The 27,971-nt window shown below is 32.5% G+C and overlaps 1 long non-coding RNA gene across 1 annotated transcript in view; it reads right to left on the bottom strand.

Annotated features, from left to right (window-relative positions):
* Positions 1–26,254, bottom strand: part of LOC128240558 (uncharacterized) — a 31,410-nt gene extending 5,156 nt beyond the window's left edge. The window contains exons 1-2 of the long non-coding RNA XR_008262192.1: positions 26,180–26,254; positions 25,934–25,967 (exon numbers count right to left, since the gene is read on the bottom strand). This is a non-coding gene — a long non-coding RNA (uncharacterized LOC128240558). The remainder of the gene's footprint in view (positions 1–25,933; positions 25,968–26,179) is intronic.
* Between the last annotated feature and the right edge of the window lie 1,717 nt (positions 26,255–27,971).

The following is a 27,971-nucleotide window of genomic DNA, read 5'->3' as shown; positions in this document are numbered from 1 at the left end:
AAAGAGCAATGGATTTAATATGGGTAACATTTTCCGATGCCATCATATTATAGAAATGAACAATGTCAGTATTTCCACGATACCAAGAGAACAAATAATTTTCCCGGATGTCATTAAATCTTGAACACTTAAAAAACACATGATATTCATCTTCAATAACAAGTATGTCTTTATCCAATAAACAATAAATACATAAGCGATCATTTCTATCAATACAAAAAAATCGACCAATTTCAATATGGAGTTTATGACTAGATGTTCTAAATCTAGCTAATGGTTTTAGTACAGGAAACGGTAAACTGATATTAAGGTATCTTTCAACATTCAATAAAGCATTTATAAGTATCACAACATGAGGAATTATTTACATCACCAAGCCATGTATGTCTATAACATTCAGCAATTCTTATTTTAAAATGACACATAAATATATTTATATCTCCCACATCCTGGGCAATCCAAGCATACCCAAAGCCATATGTAAACAATATTTCTTTTATATAAGTTGCCCAAGAACGCCTACCTAAACTATCCAGATTTTTTATCATAATATATGAATTTCTGGGGAATCTATTTTCAGGCATTTGTATTACTTTGCACCAATATTTTACACATTTCGAGACATAAATAGTGAGCGTTGGTAATCTACCACATTCACCTAAAGCCACACAATTATTTACAGAACTCTTAACTCCGAGAAAATATTTACAAAAGAAAAGATGTACATTTACAATCTAATTACATTCCTTGAATCCCCAAATTTCTGAGCCAAATGTCAGTATCGGGGAGACCATTGTATCAAAAAGTTTAAAAAATTCATTATGATTAAACGTACCAAATGACAATTGATAGTTTTTAATTGAAAAACAAGCTTTCCTTGCCTGAGCTGCTAATTAGGATTTAGCTTCAGACCAAGATAATGTTGGAGTAAACAATAAACCCATATATTTGTACATCGATGTAATTCTGACGATGTTACCATTAAGTGTCCAATTTTCATACTGGCGTAATGGGCCTCCGTTTCTAAATACAATAATTTCAGGGTTTTTTAGATTAATCTGCATCCCATATTCATTACAGAAGCCGGAAATAGCGTTTAATTGTCGTTGAAGGTTTATGGCAGTATCAACACAATTTGCCTCATCATCTGCGTACAGTAAACAGTGTATATCAGGAATATTGTCCGTGATAAAAACACCCTGATTACAACTATCTTTAAGATATTGACATAGATCATTGATAAAAAGATTAAATAAAATTGGAGAATATAAAACTCCCTGCCTTGTCCCAATATTACACTTAAAACCCTCAGTGGCATAAACATTTTTTGTATTTACGTCATCATTTGTTATGACGTCATCAAAAAACCACCAGAGTTATTTAATGGTTTATGAGCTTTGAGTTTTGAATACATCGAAAGTATTACGTTTATGAGTTTACCTTTTATTCCTTTTTTTATCATATTAGTAAAAAATTGATATATAATCCAACCTAAAGTGTATATATTTAAGGAATGAAATGCGGGGTTGATGTCATTATCGAGCTGGTCAAAGTGTGTGATCAACCACTTGAAATCACTTTTAAACACAAAATTGAAATACTTATGGCAACAATACATTTAATTATAATATATTAACACGTTCTAAAATGTATATTCATATCACCTGTTGACACAATACAAACAATAACAAGATCAATAGTTTTCATGTATATTGTTATGCGATGAATTGCGATCCGAATATGTTGCGTCCATCGATTGATAAACGCAATAGTCGAAAGGCAGTTCATTTAAGGAATGGAAGTAAAGGTGTAAATATTGTACTTTGAAACATATATATGAGCGTTATGATAATTACAACTATTGCAGAATAATTCAAAAGATTGTAAGAAATTGAAACATAAACAAAAAAAGAAGACAAACATGTGTATGGCTCGAATCGCAACATAAAAAAAATCAAAATTAATTAATATTCTTCTTTCATGTAACACGTGCCTGTAACATTTATGACTGCCTCACATTCTTTGAAAGAAACTATAAACAATTTTAACGGTATAAACTTGTACTTCCATTTGTATATGTCCGTTTGCGTTTTTTGGTAAGTGGTTTTCTTTAACCAAGTAGGCCGACCGAATCCTGACTACCAAAGCCTTTGTCAAGGAAAACCAATTTTAGATCAACTGATATGGAAATCATCAAGCTATTAAACCGAAACATATTAAAAGTATAACGCTACTATTTCGCTGCCGAACTTGAGCACATTTTTTGCATATATGACCTTTAACATATATGATACTGTTTTGAATGCATAGCCTTTAAGCAGAAAAACAACAACATTTGTTGAAATTTTATTTAACATGCTCAGTCCGTATACTGGCTGCACATTTCTAACATATATTATCATGGTCATATGTTGTAATTTTAACTCAGAAGTAAATCTCGACATTCGAAAAATTATTGAATTGTCAAGCACAATTCAAATATGTGTAACATTTTCGATTTGGTATTTTATTCGAAACTTAATATTTGATTCTTGAATGTTTTAGAATTTCCGTATATAACAAAAAAAAAATGTTTCCGAAACACATTGAGTCTGAACTATGGTGATCGGCTTGCGGCCATTTGTGTATTTGTTTTAAATAAATAAAACACAGCCCAGAATGAATTTATCTAATATAAACGACCAAAGCACTTCTCTTGATTACACGGTCAGTGTACTTATAATATTCATCGTCGCTATTTTTGCAACACTCCCTATTTCATAACAGGAACAATTACACTATAACCAGGATATCATTATTTCTTTCATGCTTTTCGATGGAATATGGACATTTATCAGTGAAATAACAACACATTAATTCCATACAATAAAATAGTCGATCAGTCAGCGTAACATAACGTAATTGAACACAACGTAACACAATTCTACGAACCAGAACGGTTATCTGAAATAACCCAAACACAAGTATCAAGACACATACATCATATACACAATAACAATCAAAACAATGCAATTATCATAACAAACAGAATACTTAAAGTTACAAAAATGTTGTCTAGCCATCAAGTATTGCCGTAACTAGCCTTGCATGATTTGGTGTAATTTAATTTATTCCACTCGTGATCATGGAAAAAACTATATATCCACTCGGGAAATAGCCACTCGTGAAAACAAGTTTTTTCTATGACATTCGTGAAATAAAATACGAACATTTTCGGGTGAGAGCGAATAAGTTTTATCTACTTTCTTGATTTAATGTAACTTGGAATTCTTTCGCATTCAACCCTCGATATGGCTTCGATATATTACTTTTCCTCTCTAGATCGATACACGACAAAGTTGTGGAGAGAAGAAACCCATAGACCCATTTAGTCTATCATATTTAAGGGTACAGAATTAAGTTCAAAATACATTCGGACATTACATTACCCAGCGCTCACTTTTCGGGACCGAAATATAAATTCTACCTATTAGATAAAACCTATTGTTCCAAAATAGAGAACAACTCGAAATGTTCAACAAATTTGCTTTTGTCGATAGCTCGCCTATACGCAGGAACCATCGCCCAGACATACGCTGCATATGTTTTAGACATCTTATATTAATTTGAAGCTGTTCGTCGTCTCATGGCCAGTTCCTCAGCTGTTTCTTAACCAATTAACGTCTATACAAGCACAGTTGTAAGTTATGTTAGATTGGTAGAGTACATGCATATCCGTCATGCAAACATTGTACTGCTACAGTTCCATATTCATCACAATTCCAAGAAATTATATATTGCAATAAACTGGTTTGCATACTCACCTGATGTATTTACCCATATGCATTCTCCTTTTAATTCTTTTTGGAGTTTGTTAACTATATGCAGGGCCATTGAACCTCTGGATGAGTCTCTGGAGCGTTGCGAGGGTAAACGGCTATTGAGAGACAGTCGACAGCCACAATAAGTTTCATCATAGGTTAAGCCCTAGTCTTTTGGAAATTGTATGTGTATGTTTGGTGAAATCAGGCATCATCAACAAACTGTATTAACCGTGTAAGAACAAGCATGTAAATAAGTAACTATAACCAGGAAATATTTTTTTTCTTTTTTTTTCATGTACATGTATCATGATACATAGACAAAAGTAGGCAGACCGTGATTTTAAATGACAGTCTATGTTTTGCATTTCAAGTTAAAATTTATTACTAATTTTGTAGACTTTTACCAGACAATTAAGCACGATATGGATTTAAATCATAATTGTGTAAATATCAACACGAGTAATATCAGGGTATTCCGATCGGTCCACTAAGCGTGCGATGATAGGATGTCAAAACGAGTGGTTGGTTTATGACCTTGTTTTACGTTTACTCATGTTATCGGCAAAGACAACATTCATGATATATGTATGACGTACTTTCGTCATTTCGTCATTTTTCGAGAACATGCCACTCCCTATCATTCAATCAAACCAAAATGTTATACGTGTAAAAGAACCTCTTCCCGTTGTAGTTAATTATACAATTATGAGATTTCCACACTGTTTTCAATATATGAGTAAATAAAACAGCCTGTATATATAGATATACGCCAGACATGATAAATAAAAGGACTATCTACTCTATCATTTATAATGTTTAATCATTTATTCTAAATACATATTTGTTACCAAATTATTGTCCTGAATGTATTAATATGGATGATCCGTAATGCCCATATAAAATTCGGAATGTCCATGGTCTAAAGTGTTTAAAAATGATTTAAATAGAGCCGCGTGATAGCGGAAATTTCCAAGAGACTAAAGGTGGAGTTAAGGCCGTTGTTAACACGAAGATATCTATAAATAAAATTGAATTCATCTCGTTAACATGTTCAAATACGAATTGAAAGTCACCACCATGCAATGTACTTCGAAGAACTTCGGACTGAAATCTATCCTCTACAAACCTGCAACGTTAAAAACGTCTTGTGGCTGTCCAAGAATGATGATTGGTTACCATAAATGTTTTGTTTTCCTTGTTGTAGTGTGTGCGTATGTTCAATGTTAACTAATGTGATATAATAAATAAGAAACACAAGTGTGTTCTAACTATTTAGTATGAACAACACTACGCCATGTACGCCAACAGACTGACAAGGAATGCTCAGCATGCAAAGAGATAAAGATATAAAGTATAGTCTGTTTCTAGAATCTGCAACAATAAACAACTTTATCCTTTGTAGAGTCAAAGCAACGAGAATAAAACTCAATCGGCCCAATGAAAATTTAAAAAAATGTACAGTGTGAAATGTTAACATACAACCGATGTGTTGGCGTTTGTAAAATGTATATTGGTAAACAATCAATGTAACAAACATTCGATACATACACTAACGTCTGGACATTTGGCAACAAATAGCCTCCATATTACTTAACATTGGTACGTTCTCCGATATTTTTTAACAAAAATTGAAAATTAATTCATTTTTTTTCACTCGCAAATCACTTACTAACCAATCTTACTTTCGTTCGGAGCCCTCGCAGCTCCCAGCCAATCAAAACCCATAACAGGCTAATTGAAACCATGCTCAATATATTTTGTATACGTATCTTGCATATCCCGGTCAAATTATCAAAACAATGGGTCTTATTAACTTCTACTATAATTCTGACAATGAATAATATTAGCTAGCGACATACAAAACTTAAATTAAATAAGTATATTCCTAGCTGCAGAACAAAGAACACTTTTTTGTTGTGTATAAAACTTGAGTTTGAACCTAGCGGCCGTACCCTCGAACCAAAGCCTCGCTCAAAAATATTATACTGTAAACCAATTGTTTATATTTATCACTTCTTACTGGATATTTGCTCTCCCAAGGATGGAAACGAGATGAGACTAGCATTCTGCGATATCTGTACAACGTGTGATTGCGTATGACATACTGTTTCGCTAGAGTAGTAACTCAGATGTCCTTATTTAAAAACTACGACAGCGATTGATAGCAGAGTAACGTTTCATCAGGCATTCTCTCTGACATGTTAAAATGACGTTCTGAGATCTGCATTGTTTCATCATGTGTAACTTGTTTTATCTACATTTACCACATCGTTTTGTTAAAAATCATTCAACTGCCATTATATTATGAGATCAGAATTAATTCTTAAATATTTACAATACCAACATAATAAAATGAGTCATTATCTGCCATAAAAAAGAAAAACAATCAACCTGTCTATATAAACAACTTTTCGATTATCGAATTAGCGACAAATAAACATGTCAGACCTACCGTTTTAGAAACATGTTTTCTGCTAAAACACGTTTAGTCTGTCAAACAAAAGGCCTTGCAGCGTATTTTCATTAAAGAGTTCCTTCGCGTATAAGCTCAATCTTATATCATTCGAATGATATAGTCGTATACCATTTTCATAAGACACCTACTCAGATAAACTAGCATTGTCTGCAACAGCCTTTTACAATCCTAGAAAGATGCAACATGAGGTTGCAAGAACTTTACCATCCGCATTGTGTCCATCAACAATCTACATAATGAAAACCCAACATTATTTAACGTATGTAATGCAATAGTTGCCAAAACACATACATGTCATCAATCCCCGGACGTTTGTATTCACGGAAATATCGCCTGTATCAGTTATTTGTTGTACAGGCATAGCAAAAAGCCCATATTGGAAGTGTGGGGTCATAGCAGATAAACAATGTTGAGGTTAAAACGAATAGGTTATATCTGCTTGATTTAAGGTATTAGCCGCGTAATACACACTTTTTTAAAAGCTTTAACCGACAACATAGTTATAATCACGGTACACTATGGGACTTTTATCCAAATTTTGAAGATGTTTTACTGTGAATTAAAAAAGTTATTTATGTTTCATTACACCCACCCCCAAACTCCAAGGGCTACAAAGAGCGACAAGTAAATATTTTGTCTATATTTGATTTTTTTTCGCATTATCAGAGATTATGAAAGAAACACAACAGTTTCTGGTAAAATAAACTTCAGTTAACAGAAAACTAAAGTTCAAACGAACACATTATTGATACACATGGAAAAAAATCATTTTGATTGATTTTATGATTCTTCGGAAAAGAGCAGTTTTTCGATGTTTGAAAATATATAGCAGTTTTATAAAATTCATAAAAAATAGTTAACTATAAGGCAAGCTGCTGAAATCATTTTAGATATTATCTATGATGTCTATTGAACAATTAAAAAGACAATTTATGATAGTGTACCTTCCAGTTTCGAAGAAAATATACATAATGTCATGTTACCATACATTTTTATAGCTAATAAAATGCTTAAAATCAACCTTTTTCTTGTAAAAATTTATAAAGCTTAATTGGACTTATTCATAAAATGTACTCTTTCAAATAAATGAATTTTACTTATGATACTAACTCAGAATACAGAGTTTAAAACAAATGAGTGTACTTTTAAACTAAAACATGTGAAGAAACAAGAACACTACTAAGTGGGCTCGCCCCTCCAAAAATATCAGAGTGAAAGTTCTCAACTAATGTTTTTGTTTTTAATATTATAACATGTACACAATCTCTGTGGGTAATTTGATGTATATCTGTTTTATTTTGTCATTGGTATTCTAACAATTAGTTTTTTTTCACAATAATTCTTCACTCTTCAACATTTGAAGTTTGGTCTGTTCCATGCTTTGTACTTGTAGTGTGTGCACAGATGATAACTACTCAATGCTGATTTGGTTTTCATGCACCTTCAGGTACTTGACCCATCAAAAATGTTTAGTGCTGTAAAGGAAAAAAAGTTGTACTTTAAAGCCTTTCTAACTAATTAGTATAGATAATTATACTGCCATACATATACAAAATATAATATAAACAGTTTAATATTTCTCGACATTATTTTGAAAAAAACAACAACAAGCTGATACATACATGTATATATATATATAAACAAAATATTAAATTTATCAATAAAATTCATCATCATCACCACCACCACCACCACCACCACTTGACCACCATCACCACCACCACCACCACCACCACCACCACTTGATTATTGAATACAGTAGGTTCATAAAAACAAAAACCAAGTCAAATATGTTTTATATGAAATACTCACATAATCTCGATCAGATGCGACTGCCTTGTGGATGGACATGGCTGTCAAATCCGCTCTCAAGGATCCAACATAGTATTTAATGCAGGCTGGAATTCTTCATAACCCAGTGTTGTTGACTAAGTAATATTCAGTCATTTTCCTGCTTGGAAGAAATTAGACTTCTGATTATCAACCAGCAGAAACTACCACCGTAAAATACAAATGCACAAGTATTATACATTCTGCACTAATATCTGTTTTAGCCAAGAGTAAGGGTTGGTAGGCACAAATGTGTAACTGTTGTGCATATGGTTGATAATGATTCACAAAAGTATGGGGTTTTAACGAGACCTACACCAAGCCAATGAATGTCAATAGTGTCCTAGCAGATGCGGCTTCAAGCCCCAAACCACATACAACTTTTTTTCACAGGTTGATTTTGAAAATATGCATTTTGTAAACAAATAACGGGTATGTACATGTATTGTGGTATGTTAGAAATAGGTCACGTACCAAAACACATCATTTTTAAACAAAATTTTAAGTCTAATATTTTTCTAAGATAAAACAATCAATTTAAAGATTACATACTCATATCATATCTTAAACATAAGTTATGTACATAAGTACATATAAAAATATGTAACATGTACATGATGTCTAAACATTTAGCTAATAAAAATGATTTAAGAATTCCAAAGATAAATTAAAAAACAAACGTTTTTGAACACATCAACGTACAAAACTGCTCAAGGATACTTACATTCAGAGCGCTTTGATACGAATATCCCAGTTCCATGCCGATTGTTGACAGTTCGTTTTTTCGAGAGAAAATCTTCTCTTACGCGTATATTTCACTTATAATCCATGTTTTATTGTAATGACTCAAATTGTTCGATGTATCGTAATCAACTGTCAGCGTGTACTTTTAGTGTTTATCGCATAGTGAGAAAAACATCACAATGTTTCCAAATCCTACGATGTAGAAATTCCATTATTGACCTATGAATAGCCGGGAAATACCTTCTGTTTCTAAAAATAGCAACATCCGGTACAGGCCGAATACCCCCGATGTTCGTCGCGATCTGTTACGTCGAGTGGCGATATATGTCGATGTTACCCGATGTTTCCCGAGTTGTATTACATGGCTAATACCTTAATGTGATTTTAAATCCTTTCGCATTCACTCTTCGATATGGCTTCTAGTTTACTTTTCCTTTCTAGATCGATACCAACAAATGTGTTGATATAAAGAAGCCATAGACCCATTTACTTTATCATCTTTAAACGTTCAGATTTAAAATACATTCTGATTACTCAGCGTTCATTTATCTGGACCGAAATATATATGCTACCCATTAAAAATTACCTATTGTTCGAAAATGGAGAGCAGCTCTTAGTTTCACGTCAAATTGTTGTTTTCAATAATTTGCCCCTTACGCAGGAACCATGGTTTCATATACATCACAATTCCAGGATATCATATATTTAAAAAAATGGTTAACGTTCCCACTTGATGTATTTACTTATAAGTAGTCTGCTTTAAATTAATGGTTTTGATTGTTTTAACAATATGCAGTGCTATAGAACGTCTGGATTCACCTCGTAACCCTTGGTCTCCAGATTATATTGAGCCTGAAATTGAGTGTTATCATACGTAAAGCACCTAGTCCTTTTGGAACCTATGAGTGTGTGGTATGTGTATGTTTGAAATCAGGTATCTCAACTCCAAACAATTTTCTATTTACCATGTAAGCACTTACATATAGTTTAGTACCTATACTCATCAAATAATATTATTTTTTCTTGCACATGTATCATAAGACGTAGATGCACATTCAATAGCACATACCTGTTGTTTTTATAATTATACTGTTTTAGGTGGACTCCCCTTAGTAACTTTTATAATATAGTATAACGGTAAAACATAGTTTAACGATATAACAATTATTTCATGCATATCGGTGAAAGAATTAAAATTATTGGTGAATGATAACTTGATCATTTCACTCTGGCTCGAGTGAAATGATAACATTTGATTAGTCCACTCTGTACAGACAACTGACTATTTGTTTCCAACGTTTATAAGATTTGCTTCCCTTGACTTGGAAAAGTACTTGTATGTAACAGGTTGAGTATATATGTTTGTTGTCGTCTGTAGTGCAGTAACAGACACAATGGCCGAATCGTATAGAATTGTCAAAATCATAGTATGCGATAGTTTTGATAACACAAACATTTTTGCGATTTATTATAACTATTAAAAGTGAACAAACTTACCAATTCATGTATGAACTATTTCATGGAACAAAGTAATATATAATATCATTTCTTCATACAAACTCTAACCGCGGACATGTATGCACAAGCATTTGACCAATTTCCTTTAATTCTTATCAAATAGCTCAGATCATCGGCAATAAAAACCTGAACAATTCAAGCAGATTGAAAACCAACAAGCCTTAGGCCATGGTGTTTTCCGACACGTTTTTTTTTAGAAACTTTTCCAAGTCTGCGCTCCATCCTTTCTAAAACATCTTCGGGCACATTTTAGACAATTTCCTCCGGGGTTTACGTAAACACAAAATTTAACGGTAACGTGAGATTCAACTTAGATATAAAACTTACTCGCTGCCTCAACAACAAAACATCCTTCGGCTGCACTGAGCATGAATTCACCCCGAAAAAATACAGTAAGATCCAGAGTCTTAGAGCGACAGTGAATAGATATACACTACAAAAACACTTAACACGGACTTCCGTTGCTTTTACGAATACACACTTGTATAAGTCCATCTTGGTTTATTTATATCTGTTGAAATTGTTATTGAATGTACAAAAAATGCCATATGCTCAAGTTTCATTTAATTGTATTTCTAAGCGATATATTGTTTTGATCTGCGAAATGCTTTTGATTAAATACTTGTTAGCGATTAGGCCGCAGTGACTTCTATTCGCAAAGAGGCCACAAAAAGAGACTGTCGTCAGACAAAGTTTACTCCTGCGGGGAAATATATTGAAAACACACGACAAATGCATGAAATGAAAAGAAAACTTGTTGAATTCAGTGTAAGATCGTTTTTTATTTCACTCGTGGTCACAGAAAATTAATACTACCCAACTCGTGAAAATATATTTTCTGTGACCACTCGTTAATTAAAATACGATCTTACACTGAATTCAACAGATGTCCTCTTCTTATTATATGCCTATGAAATACATTTTCCATATCTAAAAAGGAAAATACAGCACGCCGTATTGTAAAATCTGTATCATGATACTGTCGTTTTCTGATTCCGTATCATTCAATTACCTGTGTATTCTCGAAACTACTTTCGCGTTGCTTAAAATATCAAATAAACAATCGTTGCATCAACCTGTCAATATGAACAAAATATCGTTTAAGCGACTTATATACTTGTCCGGCTCAATGTTTGCATGTGTGTACAGAACTATAGTTTATTTACAACATATCATTTAATTATTGTTTTAAGAATAAAAGTTATGTTGCACATTGTTTACCATATCTGACGTTCATCTTACAATATTAAGTAATGTACATATAATTATTGAAAAATTATTCCTACATTAATAAAAAGAATAGACAACTAAATGTTTTGTATCATAATACATGTATATAAATAAATAACAACAGTCTAACAAAGTTCAACCAACCAAAGATTTTCAAAAAACAAAAGCAAATAAAATCAAATTAATAATAGCTGTGCAACCATCAGCTTCAATTCAACCATCACTTAAGGTCAGGAACAACTAGAAATTCATCCATACATCACATTCCAAACAGCTCTTGTGGTCGACTATACTTTTACGGTCCATTAAAATTTGTTAAAACAACACCTGTGGAAAACCACTTAGTATTAAATAATATGAACTAAGGCGCTGCCTCTACGGGCTTGAAGTGTTATTGCCGGACACTTTAAGTTTACTTAATGACTAAGTGAAACATACTAGGAGTAAAAGGGAAACGATTTTTGTATATGTTAATAAAACTTTTTAAACAACAAGCAGTTCTGTTGCTGTTAGCAATTTATTTAGTGTGTACGCAACAATCTTCAATAAAAGTGTATACATTATATAAAATGCATTACTTTATAATTTTTTATGAAGTTTAGAGTTATTCTTCTTAATTAGCTTTAATAATGCTACTTTGCATTTGAGATCAAGTACACAAACGCATTTGAGGAATATGTTACAAAAAGAAAATAAATAAAAACAAGAGCTGTCACAGAGACAGCGCGCTCAACTATTCCGCCGCTTTTCGGTGCATGGACTGAAATGTGTTCGCGAAACATGCATTGATCACTGTTATATTAGATTTCAATGCAATACATGATATGCGGAAATATTTACATAAATTGAATAGGAAAATATTTTAGGTGGTACGCATAACATAAACGCTTCAACATAAATTGTAAGTTGAAAAGGGGCATAATTTTGTCAAAATGCTTGATAGAGTTACCTCCTCCTGTGTACAGGTTGGGGGCATAATGGTGAACAAGCGTGCAAAGTTTCAAAGCCAGATGTCAATGGACTTTGAAAATATTTGAGTTGGTACGCAAACTTACACGTAAATTCTCAGTAAAAAAGGGGCATAATTCTGTCAAATTTCTCGAAACAGTGACCTCCTCCTGTGTACAGGTTGGGAGCATGAAGGTGAACAAGCGTGCGAAGTTTCAAAACAGTATGTCAATGGACTTATTTATTTAAATATGATGGTAAATTATGGCAAAACATTTAATCAATTACTTATAATTATGATTGTATATGAACAATATGTAGCCAAGCAGCTCTGGAAAATTGTCTGCACAATATCTCAGTGAGAATACAGAATATATTCTTATTTGTTTGTTACAAAAACATACACCACATCCCGCCTAAAAAGTTGCAAAGTGTTAATTATGAACAAATATGTTGTTTAGATTTTAAGGGCAAATACAATTCTGCTTTAATTACAGAATTATCTTAACGATGCTTTCAATAAAATTTGAAACAATTTGTGTTTGCAATGAAATATCTGACAAACATCATGTCTAATGATCAAAATTCTCTAAATTTCAATTAATGAATATTGTAAACAGCTTTGCTAAAATCAGGTATAAACCAAAAGACCTGTGACAGTTAAATATGCAGCAACACATTTTTTACAGATCACCAACAGTGACCTTTTTGATAAAAAGGTTGTTGTTTTTTTACATCTGGTGGGAAATAAAATTGTATGATTAAATTAATGTGAAAATTTTCTAACTTTTAAAGGCCCAATATGTTATGACCTCTTATGAGGTATATTCTAAATGAAGCATGAAAATAGTCAAAACCAATTGTTCATATCATGGGACTTTCAAGACCGAGTGTATTAAAGATTAAACTTATCAAGGTGTTATTACAAACAAATGACTTAAAATAAAATAAAAAAATATAAAGTAATGCATTATATAAAATGTATACACTATTATTAAAGATTGTTGCGTACACACTAAATAAATTGCTAATAGCAATAGAACTGCTTGTTATTTAAAAAGTTTTATTAACATATACAAAAATTGTTTCCCTTTTACTCCTAGTATGTTTCACTTAGTCATTAAGTAAACTTTAAGTGTCCTGTCAATAACACTTCAAGCCCGTAGAGGCAGCGCCTTTGTTCATATTATTTAATACTAAGTGGTTTTCCCACAGGTGTTGTTTTAACAAATTTTAATGGACCGTAAAAGTTAAGTCGACCACAAGACCTGTCTGGAATGTGATGTATGGATGAACTTCTAGTTTTTCCTGACCTTAAGTGATGGTTGAACTGAAGCTGATGGTTGTACAACTATTATTAATTTGATTTTATTTGCTTTAGTTTTTTGAAAATCTTTGGTTGGTTGAACTTTTTTAGACTGTTGTTATTTATCTATATACATGTATTATGATAAAAAACATTTAGTTGTCTATTCTTATTATTAATGTAGGAATAATTTTTCAATAATTATATGTACATTACTTAATATTGTAAGATGAACGTCAGATATGGTAAACAATGTGCAACATAACTTTTTATACTTAAAACAACAATTAAATGATATTTTGTAAATAAACTATAGTTCTGTACACACATGCAAACATTGAGCCGGACAAGTATATAAGTCGCTTAAACGATATTTTGTTCATATTGACAGGTTGATGCAACGATTGTTTATTTGATATTTTAAGCAACGCGAAAGTAGTTCCGAGAATACACAGGTAATTGAATGATACGGAATCAGAAAACGACAGTATCATGATACAGATTTTACAATACGGCGTGCTGTATTTTCCTTTTTAGATATGGAAAATGTATTTCATAGGCATATAATAAGAAGAGGACATCTGTTGAATTCAGTGTAAGATCGTATTTTAATTAACGAGTGGTCACAGAAAATATATTTTCACGAGTTGGGTAGTATTAATTTTCTGTGACCACGAGTGAAATAAAAAACGATCTTACACTGAATTCAACAAGTTTTCTTTTCATTTCATGCATTTGTCGTGTGTTTTCAATATATTTCCCCGCAGGAGTAAACTTTGTCTGACGACAGTCTCTTTTTGTGGCCTCTTTGCGAACAGAAGTCACTGCGGCCTAATCGCTAATAAGTATTAAATCCAAAGCATTTCGCAGATCAAAACAATATATCGCTTAGAAATACAATTAAATGACACTTGAGCATATGGCATTTTTTGTACATTCAATAACAATTTCAACAGATTTAAATAACTTAAGATGGACTTATACAAGTGTGTATTCGTAAAAGCAACGGAAGTTTAGTGTTTTTTGTAGTGTATATCTATTCACTGTCGCTCTCATACTCTGGATCTTACTGTATTTTTTCGGGGTGAATTCATGCTCAGTGCAGCCGAAGGATGTTTTGTTGTTGAGGTAGCGAGTTAGTTTCATATCTAAGTTGAATGTCACGTTACCGTTATATTTTATGTTTACGTAAACCCCGGAGGAAATTGTCTAAAATGTGCCCGAAGATGCTTTTGAAAAGGATGGAGCGCAGACTTTGAAAAGTTTCTAATAAAACGTGTCGGAAAACACCATGGCCTAGTAAGGCTAGTTGGTTTTCAATCTGCTTGAATTGTTCAGGTTTTTATTGCCGATGATCTGAGCTATTTGATAAGAATTAAAGGAAATTGGTCAAATGCTTGTGCATACCTGTCCGCGGTTAGAGTTTGTATGAAGAAATGATATTATATATTACTTTGTTCCATGAAATAGTTCATACATGAATTGGTAAGTTTGTTCATTTTTAATAGTTATAATAAATCGCAAAAATGTTTGTGTTTTCAAAACTATCGCATACTTTGATTTTGACAATTCTATACGATTCGGCCATTGTGTCTGTTACTGCACTACAGACGACAACAAACATATGTACTCAACCTGTTACATACAAGTACTTTTCCAAGTCAAGGGAAGCAAATCTTATAAACGTTGGAAACAAATAGTCAGTTGTCTGTACAGAGTGGACTAATCAAATGTTATCATTTCACTCGAGCCAGAGTGAAATGATCAAGTTATCATTCACCAATACTTTTATTTCTTTCACCGATATGTATGAAATAATTGTTATATCGTTAAACTATGTTTTACCGTTATACTATATTATAAAAGTTACTAAGGGGAGTCCACCTAAAACAGTATAATTATAAAAACAACAGGTGTGTGCTATTGAATGTGCATCAAAATTCTTACAGATTTTAAATTGATTCCCCAAAACAAACACTGTGTGTAAATATTAACATTTATAAAATATTAAAAAATGAGTATGAATACGGAAATAAACCGGACGTCACCTTATCAAAAATCTTAAGCTAAAGTTTAAGTAACCAATAGAGAACAGGTATACATTGTGGCCATGTCATATTTCCACCATTAACAACAACAAGTAAGGCTCTTTGACACGTATAACCTGTTCGATTTAACTGAATTATAGGGCATTACATGTACCCGATGGCGAAAGTTAATCGTACATAGATCATAAGGCGACTATTTGAGTATACGTTAAACAAGGACATAAACACAACATTTGTTTTGACATGTCAAGCACGGTTAATAGACCGATCGAAACAACATAATATCACTCGTTTGGATATGTAAAACATGAAAACTATGATTTAGTTAAGTACATGTGGTACTTATTTATCTGGTAACATTTTACAAAATCAGTTATAAAAACGTACTGCATCACATAGACTGTTTTTAAAAATCACTGTTAGCCTTCTTTTGTCTACGTCTTATGATACATGTGCAAGAAAAAATAATATTATTTGATGAGTATAGGTACTAAACTATATGTAAGTGCTTACATGGTAAATAGAAAATTGTTTGGAGTTGAGATACCTGATTTCAAACATACACATACCACACACTCATAGGTTCCAAAAGGACTAGGTGCTTTACGTATGATAAAGCCTACCCTTTCACGCGGCTGTCGCTCAGTGCGGGTTCACACTCAATTTTAGGCTCAAGATAATCTGGAGACCAAGGGTTACGAGGTGAATCCAGACGTTCTTTAGCACTGCATATTGTTAAAACAATCAAAACCATAAATTTAAAGCAGACTACTTATGAGTAAATACATCAAGTGGGAACGTTAACCATTTTTTTAAATATATGATATCCTGGAATTGTGATGTATATGAAACCATGGTTCCTGCGTAAGGGGCAAATTATTGAAAACAACAATTTGACGTGAAACTACGAGCTGCTCTCCATTTTCGAACAATAGGTAATTTTTAATGGGTAGCATATATATTTCGGTCCAGATAAATGAACGCTGAATAATCAGAATGTATTTTAAATCTGAACGTTTAAAGATGATAAAGTAAATGGGTCTATGGCTTCTTTATATCAACACATTTGTTGGTATCGATCTAGAAATGAAAAGTAAACTAGAAGCCATATCGAAGAGTGAATGCGAAAGGATTTAAATCAAGCAGATATAACCTATTCGCTTTAACCTCAACATTGTTTATCTGCTATGACCCCACACTTCCAATATGGGCTTTTTGCTATGCCTGTACAACAAATAACTGATACAGGCGATATTTCCGTGAATACAAACGTCCGGGGATTTATGACATGTATGTGTTTTGGCAACTATTGCATTACATACGTTAAATAATGTTGGGTTTTCATTATGTAGATTGTTGATGGACACAATGCGGATGGTAAAGTTCTTGCAACCTCATGTTGCATCTTTCTAGGATTGTAAAAGGTTGTTGCAGACAATGCTAGTTTATCTGAGTAGGTGTCTTATGAAAATGGTATACGACTATATCATTCGAATGATATAAGATTGAGCTTATACGCGAAGGAACTCTTTAATGAAAATACGCTGCAGGGCCTTTTGTTTGACAGACTAAACGTGTTTTAGCAGAAAACATGTTTCTGAAACGGTAGGTCTGACATGTTTATTTGTCGCTAATTCGATAATCGAAAAGTTGTTTATATAGACAGGTTTATTGTTTTTCTTTTTTATGGCAGATAATGACTCATTTTATTATGTTGGTATTGTAAATATTTAAGAATTAATTCTGATCTCATAATATAATGGCAGTTGAATGTTTTTTAACAAAACAATGTGGTGAATGTAGATAAAACAAGTTACACATGATGAAACAATGCAATTCTCAGAACGTCATTTAAAACATGTCAGAGAGAATGCCTGATGAAACGTTACTCTGCTATCAATCGCTGTCGTAGTTTTAAATAAGGACATCTGAGTTACTACTCTAGCGAAACAGTACGTCATACGCAATCACACGTTGTACAGATATCGCAGAATGCTAGTCTCATCTCGTTTCCATCCTTGGGAGAGCAAATATCCAGTAAGAAGTGATAAATATAAACAAGTTGGTTTACAGTATAATATTTTTGAGCGAGGCTTTGGTTCGAGGGTACGGCCGCTAGGTTCAAACTCAAGTTTTATACACAACAAAAAAGTGTTCGTTGTTCTGCAGCTAAGAATATACTTATTTAATTTAAGTTTTGTATGTCGCTAGCTAATATTATTCATTGTCAGAATTATAGCAGAAGTACATTGGACCCATTGTTTTAATAATTGGTCGGGATATGCAAGATACGTATACAAAATATATTGAGCATGGTTTCAATTAGCCTGTTATGGGTTTTGATTGGCTGGGAGCTGCGAGGGCGAACGAAAGTAAGATTGGTTAGTAAGTGATTTGCGAGTGAAAAAAAATGAATTAATTTTCAATTTTTGTTAAAAAATATCGGAGAACGTACCAATGTTAAGTAATATGGAGGCTATTCGTTGCCAAATGTCCAGACGTTAGTGTATGTATCGAATGTTTGTTACATTGATTGTTTACCAATATACATTTTACAAACGCCAACACATCGGTTGTATGTTAACATTTCACACTGTACATTTTTTTTAATTTTCATTGTGCCGATTGAGTTTTATTCTCGTTGCTTCGACTCTACAAAGGATAGAGTTGTTGCAGATTCTAGAAACAGACTATACTTTATATCTTTATCTCTTTGCATGCTGAGCATTCCTTGTCAGTCTGTTGGCGTACATGGCGTAGTGTTGTTCATATTAATAGTTAAAACACACTTGTGTTTCTTATTTATTATATCACATTAGTGAACATTGAACATACGCACACACTACAACAAGGAAAACAAAACATTTATGGTAACCACTCATCATTCTTGGACAGCCACATGACGTTTTTAATGTTGCAGGTTTGTAGAGGATAGTTCGAAGTTCTTCGAAGTACATTGCATGGTGGTGATCTTCAATTCGCATTTGAACATGTTAACGAGATGAATTCAATTTTATTTATAGATATCTTTGTCTTAACCACGGCCTTAGTCTCTTGGAAATTTCCGCTATCACGTGGCTCTATTTAAATCATTTTTAAACACTTTAGACCATGGACATTCAGAATTTTATATGGGCATTACGGATCATCCATATTAATACACTCAGGACAATAATTTGGTAACAAATATGTATTTAGAATAAATGATTAAACATTATAAATGATAGAGTAGATAGTCCTTTTATTTATCATGTCTGGCGTATATCTATATATACAGGCTGTTTTATTTACTCATAAAATGAAAACAGTGTGGAAATGTCATAATTGTATCATTAACTACAACAAGAAGAGATTCTTTTACACGTATAACATTTTGGTTTGATTGAATGATAGGGAGTGGCATGTTCTCGAAAAATGACGAAATGACGAAAGTACGTCATTCATAGATCATGAATGTTGTCTTTGCCGATAACATGAGTAAACGTAAAACAAGGTCATAAACCAACCACTCGTTTTGACATCCTATCATCGCACGTTTAGTGGACCGATCGGAATACCCTAATATCACTCGTGTTGATACTTACCCAACTATGATTTAAATACATATCGTGCTTAATTGTCTGGTAAAAGTTTACACAATTAGTAATAAATTCTAACTTGAAATGCAAAACATAGACTGTCATTTAAAATCACGGTCTGCCTACTTTTGTCTATGTATTATGATACATGCACATGAAAAAAAGAAGAAAATTATTTCCTGGTTATAGTTACTTATTTACATGCTAGTTAACACGGTTAATACAGTTTGTTGATGATGCCTGATTTCAACAAACATACACATACAACACAATCTTATTTCCAAAAGACTAGGGCTTAACCTATGATGAAACTTATTGTGGCTGTCGACTGTCTCTCAATGGCCGTTTACCCTCGTAACGCTCCAGAGACTCATCCAGAGGTTCAATGGCCCTGCATATAGTTAACAAAATCCCAAAAACAAATAAAAGGATAATGCATATGGGTAAATACATCAGGTGAGTATGCAAACCAGTTTATTGCAATATATAATTTCTTGGAATTGTGATGAATATGGAACTGTAGCAGTACAATGTTTGCATGACGGATATGCATGTACTTTACCAATCTAACATAACTTACAACTGTGCTTGTATAGACTAAATGGGTCTATGGGTTTCTTCTATCCACAACTTTGTCGTGTATCGATCTAGAGAGGAAAAGTAAAATATCGAAGCCATATCGAGGGTTGAATGCGAAAGAATTCTAAGTTACATTAAATCAAGAAAGTAGATAAAACTTATTCGCTCTCACCCGAAAATGTTCGTATTTTATTTCACGAATGTCATAGAAAAAACTTGTTTTCACGAGTGGCTATGTCCCGAGTGGATATATAGTTTTTCTATGATCACGAGTGGAATAAATTAAATTACCCCAAATCATGCAAGGCTAGTTACGGCAGTACTTGATGGCTAGACAACATTTTTGTAACTTTAAGTATTCTGTTTGTTATGATAATTGCATTGTTTTGATTGTTTTTGTGTATATGATGTATGTGTCTTGATACTTGTGTTTGGGTTATTTCAGATAACCGTTCTGGTTCGTAGAATTGTGTTACGTTGTGTTCAATTACGTTATGTTGCACTGACTGATTGACAATTTGATTGTATGTAATTAATGTGTTGTTATTTCACTGATAAATGTCCATATTCCATCGAAAAGCATGAAAGAAATAATGATATCCTGATTATAGTGTAATTGTTCCTGTTATGATTTAGGGAATGTTGCAAAAATACTGAGGATGAATATTATACACTGACCGTGTAATCAAGAGAAGTGCTTTGGCCGTTTATATTCGATAAATTCACTCTGGGCTGCTTTTATTTATTTAAAACAAATACACAAATTGCCGCAAGCCGATCACCATAGTTCAGGCTGAATGTGTTTCGGAAACAATTTTTTTTTGTTATATACGGAAATTCTAAATCATTCAAGAATCAAATATTAAGTTTCGAATAAAATACCAAATCGAAAATGTTACACATATTTGAAATGTGCTTGCCAATTCAATAATTTTTCGAATGTCGAGATTTACTTCTGAGTTAAAATTAAAACATATGATCATGATAATATATGTTAGAAATGTGTAGCCGGTATACGGACTGAGCATGTTAAATACAATTTCAACAAATGTTGTTGTTTTTCTGCTTAAAGGCTATGCATTCAAAACAGTATCATATATGTTAAAGGTCATATATGCAAAATATGTGCTCAAGTTCGGCAGCGAAATAGTAGCGTTAAACTTTTAATATGTTTCGGTTTAATAGCTTGATGATTTCCATATCAGTTGATCTGAAATCGGTTTTCCTTGACAAAGGCTTAGGTAGTCAGGATTCGGTCAGCCTACTTGGTTAAAGAAAACCACTTATCGGACATATACAAATGGAAGTACAAGTTTATACCGTTAAAATTGGTTATAGTTTCTTTCAAAGAATATGAGGCAGTCATAAATGTTACAGGCACGTGTTACATGAAAGAAGAATATTAATTAATTTTGATTTTTTTATGTTGCGATTCGAGCCATACACATGTTTGCCTTCTTTTTTTGTTTATGTTTCAATTTCTTACAATCTTTTTAAATTATTCTGCAATAGTTGTAACTATCATAACGCTCATATATATGTTTCAAAGTCCAATATTTACACCTTTACTTCCATTCCTTAAATGAACTGCCTTACGGCAATTGCGTTTATCAATCGATGGACGCAACATATTCGGATATGTTCGGATCGCAATTCATCGCATAACAATATACATGAAAACTATTGATCTTGTGATTGTTATCCCCCGCCTATGAAATAGGGTGGGGGATATTGAAATGGCGTTGTCCGTCCGTCCTTCCGTCCGTCCTTCCTGCCGTCCGTCCGTCCTTCCTTCCGTCACCTGCGTTTTCTCAGTAACTAGCCGGTAGAATTTCATGAAACTTAAAATAAATATAGACCACTATACTGGAATGATGCCCGTCCAAAAAAATCGATTGGTCAATTGTCCTTGGAGTTATTGCCCTTGATTTTTTTTAAAAATGCACATTCACAGCCATTTCTCAGTCACTAGCTGGCAGAATTTCATGAAACTTAAATATGAATTTCTATACTGGGATGATGCCTGTTCATTTTTTTTGGATTGGTCAATTGTACTTGGAGTTATTGCCCTTGATTTTTTGAAAAACTCTCACTTACAGCCATTTCTCAGTAACTAGTTGGTAGAAATTCTTGAAACTTGAAATAAATATGAACCAACATACTGCGATGATGCCTGTTTATTTATATTTTGGATTGTGTAATTTCTTTATGAGTTATTTGCCCTTGATTTATTAAAAGATCCATGTTTGCAGCCTTTTATATGCAACTAGCTGGTAGAATTTCATGACACTTGGAATAAATAAGAACCAACATACTGTGATGATGCCTGTCTATTTTTCTTTTGGATTGGTAAATTTTCCTTAGATTTATTGCCCTTGATTTATTAAAAAATCATTGTTTGCAGCCGTTTCTCAGTAACTAGCTGCTAGAATTTAATGAATCTTGAATGTTATATGAACCAACATCCTGCAATGAACTTCTTCGGTGAATTTCTACGGCTACATTTTTATCTCAATTATTGAGTACGTTCTCAACAACGGAGTACGACTACACTTGATAGTCAATGGAAAACAATGATTGATGTTTTCGAGTAAGCAGTTTCGGAAAAGGCAGTTTTATTTAATCATCCCTCTGATTTATTTCGTTAAAAAAATTTATCATAAAGTAGTCCCGGTCGATATTTTATAATTTAGCTCGGAAAGGGATAAACTAATGTGCTTATCTTATTCTTTCTGAGATTTGTTTTAACCTTCAAGCACAAACAAGCCATCAAGCACAAACAAGCCATCGTTGGCGGGGGATATCTTTTCACTGAAAATGCTTGTTTGTATTGTGTCAACAGGTGATATGAATATACAGTTAAGAATGTGTTAATATATTATAATTAAATGTATTGTTGCCATAAGTATTTCAATTTTGCGTTTAAAAGTGATTTCAAGTGGTTGATCTTTTCCCGCGTTATAGTGACGTCATTTCAAAAAAAAGGTTTCATGTTACAATCGGGTCGTTCTATTTACAGAATGGGTAAGAAAGGGTATCTGAAAGATTTTCTTAAATGAAATGAAGTATTTCTTAACAATTTTTGAATGAAATAATGAAATATTGGTGTAAATATAAGGAATGAATTGCGGGGTCATCATCTGGGATATGAACGCAATTGGGCTGGTCAAAGAACACGTCGAGTATTTCGGACTTTTCGGACTCCACACACTTTGACCAGCTCGATAATGACATCAACCCCGCATTTCATTCCTTAAATATATACGCTTTAGGTTAGATTATATATCAACTTTTTACTAATATGATAAACAAAGGAATAAAAGGTAAACTCATAAACGTAATACTTTCGATGTATTCAAAACTCAAAGCTCATAAAACATTAAATAACTCTGGTGGTTTTTTGATGACGTCATAACAAATGATGACGTAAATACAAAAAATGTTTATGCCACTGAGGGTTTTAAGTGTAATATTGGGACAAGGCAGGGAGATTTATATTCTCCAATTTTATTTAATCCTTTTATCAATTATCTATGTCAATATCTTAAAGATACTTGTAATCAGGGTGTTTTTATCACGGACAATATTCCTGATATACACTGTTTACTGTACGCAGATGATGAGGCAAATTGTGCTGATACTGCCATAAACCTTCAACGACAATTAAACGCTATTTCCGACTTCTGTAATGAATATGGGATGCAGATTAATCTATAAAAAACCCTGAAATTATTGTAATTAGAAACGGAGGCCCATTACGCCAGTATGAAAATTGGACACTAAATGGTAACATCGTCAGAATTACATCGATGTACAAATATATGGGTTTATTGTTTACTCCAACATTATCTTGGTCTGAAGCTAAATCCCAATTAGCAGCTCAGGCAAGGAAAGCTATTTTTTTTCAATTAAAAACTATCAGTTGTCATTTGGTACGTTTAATCATAATCATTTTTTAAAACTTTTTGATACAATGGTCTCCCCAATACTGACATTTGGCTCAGAAATTTGGGGATTCAAGGAATGTAATTAGATTGAAAATGTACAGCTTTTCTTTTGTTAATATTTTCTCGGAGTTTAGAGTTCTGTAAATAATTGTGTGGCTTTAGGTGAATGTGGTAGATTACCAACGCTCACTATTTATGTCTCGAAATGTGTAAAATATTGGTGCAAGTAATACAAATGCCTGAAAATAGATTCCCTAGAAATTCATATATTATGATAAAAAATCTGGACAGTTTAGGTAGGCGTACTTGGGCAACTTATATATAAGAAATATTGTTTACATAAATCTTTGGGTATGCTTGGATTGCCCAGGATGTGGGAGATTTAAATATATTTATGTGTCATTTAAAAATAAGAATTGCTGAATGTTATAGACAAACTTGACTTGGTGATGTAAATAATTCCTCATGTTGTGATACTTATAAATGCTTTAAGTCTTTATTGAATGTTGAAAGATACCTAAATATCAGTTTACCGTTTTCTGTAATAAAATCATTAGCTAGATTTAGAACATCTAGTCATAAACTCCATATTGAAATTGGTCGATTTTTTTGTATTGATAGAAATGAACGCTTTTGTACTTATTGTTTATTGGATGAAGACATACTTGTTATTGAAGATGAATATCATGTGTTTTTTAAGTGTTCAAGATTTAATGACATCCGGGAAAATCATTTGTTCTCTTGGTATCGTGGAAATACTGACATTGTTCATTTCTATAATATGATGGCATCGGAAAATGTTACCCATATTAAATCCATTGCTCTTTACATTCATAAACTCATGGTAGCTATAGATAACACTTAACTTGTTAACCAAGAGACCCAACTCTTATTGAGTTACATAATATGCATTTTGTTATATTTTTTCTGACACATTATGTTGACACTATGAATGAACTGGAAAAGCACATATTTGACAAAATGCATTTCAGTTTGAACTTGCCATAATTTATATTTCAAACTAAGCCGTTTTAATCGACTAAAAATAATCTAATTATGCATAGAAAAAAGTAAACGAACGTAATGCCAGATATATTGCATTAAATTATAAACACCATTAAACGCTACTGTAAAAAGTGTTTTTGATTGAATTCACCCAATTCATAAGACAATTATGGTTGTTCAACCTTTTCACTTGACCTAAATGTCTAAATCTGCTTTTTATGAATGCATTACTTTTTCTACTTGTCCCAATATTTAAGAATTGGTAAGAATCTCGTCTAAATTCGGGCAGGTTAAATTTATCCCGAAATTGAATTGAAAAATGTTGTTTACTCTGTTTTGTTAACATCAACATAATCAAGATCCAGTCGTTGATACAGAGAAAGGGTTTTTACGATCAAATATCGATATGTTTTTTTTTGTTGGATGAAATTAGTTATTTCTGTTTCACATAGAACATTTTAAACATAATTTGACACTGTATTGCAAACTTTCATCCAGAAATCATACACATATCATCTTGTAAACAATGTTAAATTGAGATTTCACAAATGAAGATACCACATTTTCTTTATCTCTTAGATTGTGATTTTTCTTAGACATTAAATTTAAACAAACAATAACTATTGTTAAGTTTAAGTTCACTATATCAAAACAACCATCAATTAGTAAGCGACTTTGACATTTGCCCAAGCTTCTCCCGATGCAATTAAAACGTACAGATAAATTGGAAACTGTATCGTCCTAATTTATTTCCAAAAAGTGTGCAGAACTCGTCACAGGACCAAATGATCAATGATAATTGTCAAGTGACATACTGACCTTTTAAAGCTTACAGGTACCCTTGAGTCATGTGAAATTCCATGCAAATGATATAATAACATTAATTTAAATTAGATCTAACATATAAAACATTTTACGTACCCATGACGTCTGATAGACTGAAAGCAGCCCATGCCTGTAAAAAAAATCTACAATATGTATAAATTACTTTAAATACGATTAGTCGGAAATGCAAACACACTGCAGGTGAATTGTCCGATATAAACGTTTAGATAGTCTTTTGAATATAAACGTATTATTTTCAACAAAGTTCATTTGATATTTTAGAAAATGGTTATATTTGCATTGTTTTAAATATGAACTACATAAATGTAAATAAGTCCTCACCTTACAATGTTACAATGTTACAGCAGGTTACGTATTCAATACATGTGTCTAGTCGTTACTGGAGTCAAGTGTTCGGACTGAATGCCTCAGCTGCAAAGTATAATGAATAGTTAAACATCATACAATGTAAAGTCATATGATGTGCTTTTTAAATGTCTGTAGCGCTGAAATATGAAAACAAAAGCTACTTAAAATATGTTTGCTGTTTGATGAAATTCAAATATCGGGCAGTGACACCGTTTTTGTCGGATATCTCCAAGCGCAAACTTAATTTATAAAACGTTTTATTAGCAACATGAGTTTTAGAGAGATCATTTGCTATTTTGTAAATGTTTTTTTCAGATTTATTTCATTTCATTAAAAACTATGTCATTGGACTAAGAGTATATTGAATCAAACTTCCTGAGTGTAGAACTGAGGCAACAACCTATCTTACCCCTCTTGTTCTCTGTCATAAAACATTGATTTGGAAGTGTGAATAAAATTACTCAAGAAAACATCAGCTCATCAACACCATCTTAAAATTATTAACAATCACTGCATAAGGTAGGGTTAAAGGGTGTTGCTTCTAAATGTCAATATGACCCTTGTATCAAATATTTCAATACACACAGTGCATGTCATATATTGCAGTATGGGGAGACGAAAACGAAAAAGTTCGACCATTTAATTTGAAAAACTGCATTTTATCATTAGTCATTATTATTATCAGTTAAATAAGTTATACTTCATTACTCGTGTTTCAGCTGATATTTTATCAAAGTGAACCAGAAATAAAAGCGTTTGTAAACTATTTCATTGGTGCCCATTCTTAGGTACCTTATATAAGCAAACAACACAAATGAATATATAATTATAAATAACCGCATAAAGATATATGTATATTTATATGAATAAGTAGATATAACTGATATAACTGGACAGAAAGGTTAAACCTAATTCGTTGAATTGCTTCTGTCACTCAAGCTGCTTTTGAGTGTAATTCGGTAGATGTAGAGGAATGCAAAATTATATATGTCGTGCAAATGATAATGATACATATTTGAAGCTACTTAAAAGGTATGACATGTATTGTTGGTCAAATCTCAACCTCATCTCATTGTTTCAAATAACATCAGAACTATTCAACATCGTTTATCTTTTAAAATGCAATATCTCATTAAAAACCTTGGTTTAAACAATGTTTATTTCGATATAATATTTAAAAATTAGTTTAGTTTAACAAATTTGATCATAATCAACGTTAACAATGACAAATATGTAAAGCTTTTAAACAAAAAACATGTAAATTATGCACAAAATAATAGTGTACACAGAACTGAGAAGAAAGCCTTAAGGCTTATACTATTTCTCGCTTATGTAGGTCATTTACGCTGCTTTGGCTGGTGCGCAAGTTATGGAGACTCGAATAAATATAATCTTATAGTCGTATTGTGTAAACTATGGTATGTAAACACAAGTTGTTTTAAGCTGTAATCAGTAAGTTAGAAGGAAGAAAGGATAACGATAAAAGAAAAGGAAGGTGAAATGAGGGGGGGGGGGGTTGGTACAGGAACTGCTGAGATCGGGATCGGGATAAGGTTTTTTAGAATGTGTACTCAAAAATGTTTAGATGACGTCTATAGTTCTGGACGCTGTCAAAGATAAGTTTGCTCGTTTGATATGAGGCTTCCTTTTATCCAGAGAGTAACAGTTGGGGAGACAATTGACCAACGCTGGATAACTGACGAATCAGATGATTTCTTTGGACGCTATATAATGGAAAGGTGAAGAAATAATGAAAGGTTTCCTC

The sequence above is a fragment of the Mya arenaria genome, chromosome 7 (assembly GCF_026914265.1).
Source record: "Mya arenaria isolate MELC-2E11 chromosome 7, ASM2691426v1".
Classification (NCBI taxonomy): Eukaryota; Metazoa; Mollusca; class Bivalvia; order Myida; family Myidae; genus Mya; species Mya arenaria.
The sequence above is the reverse complement of the archived record's forward strand: the minus strand, read 5'-3'. Positions and strand labels throughout refer to the sequence as shown.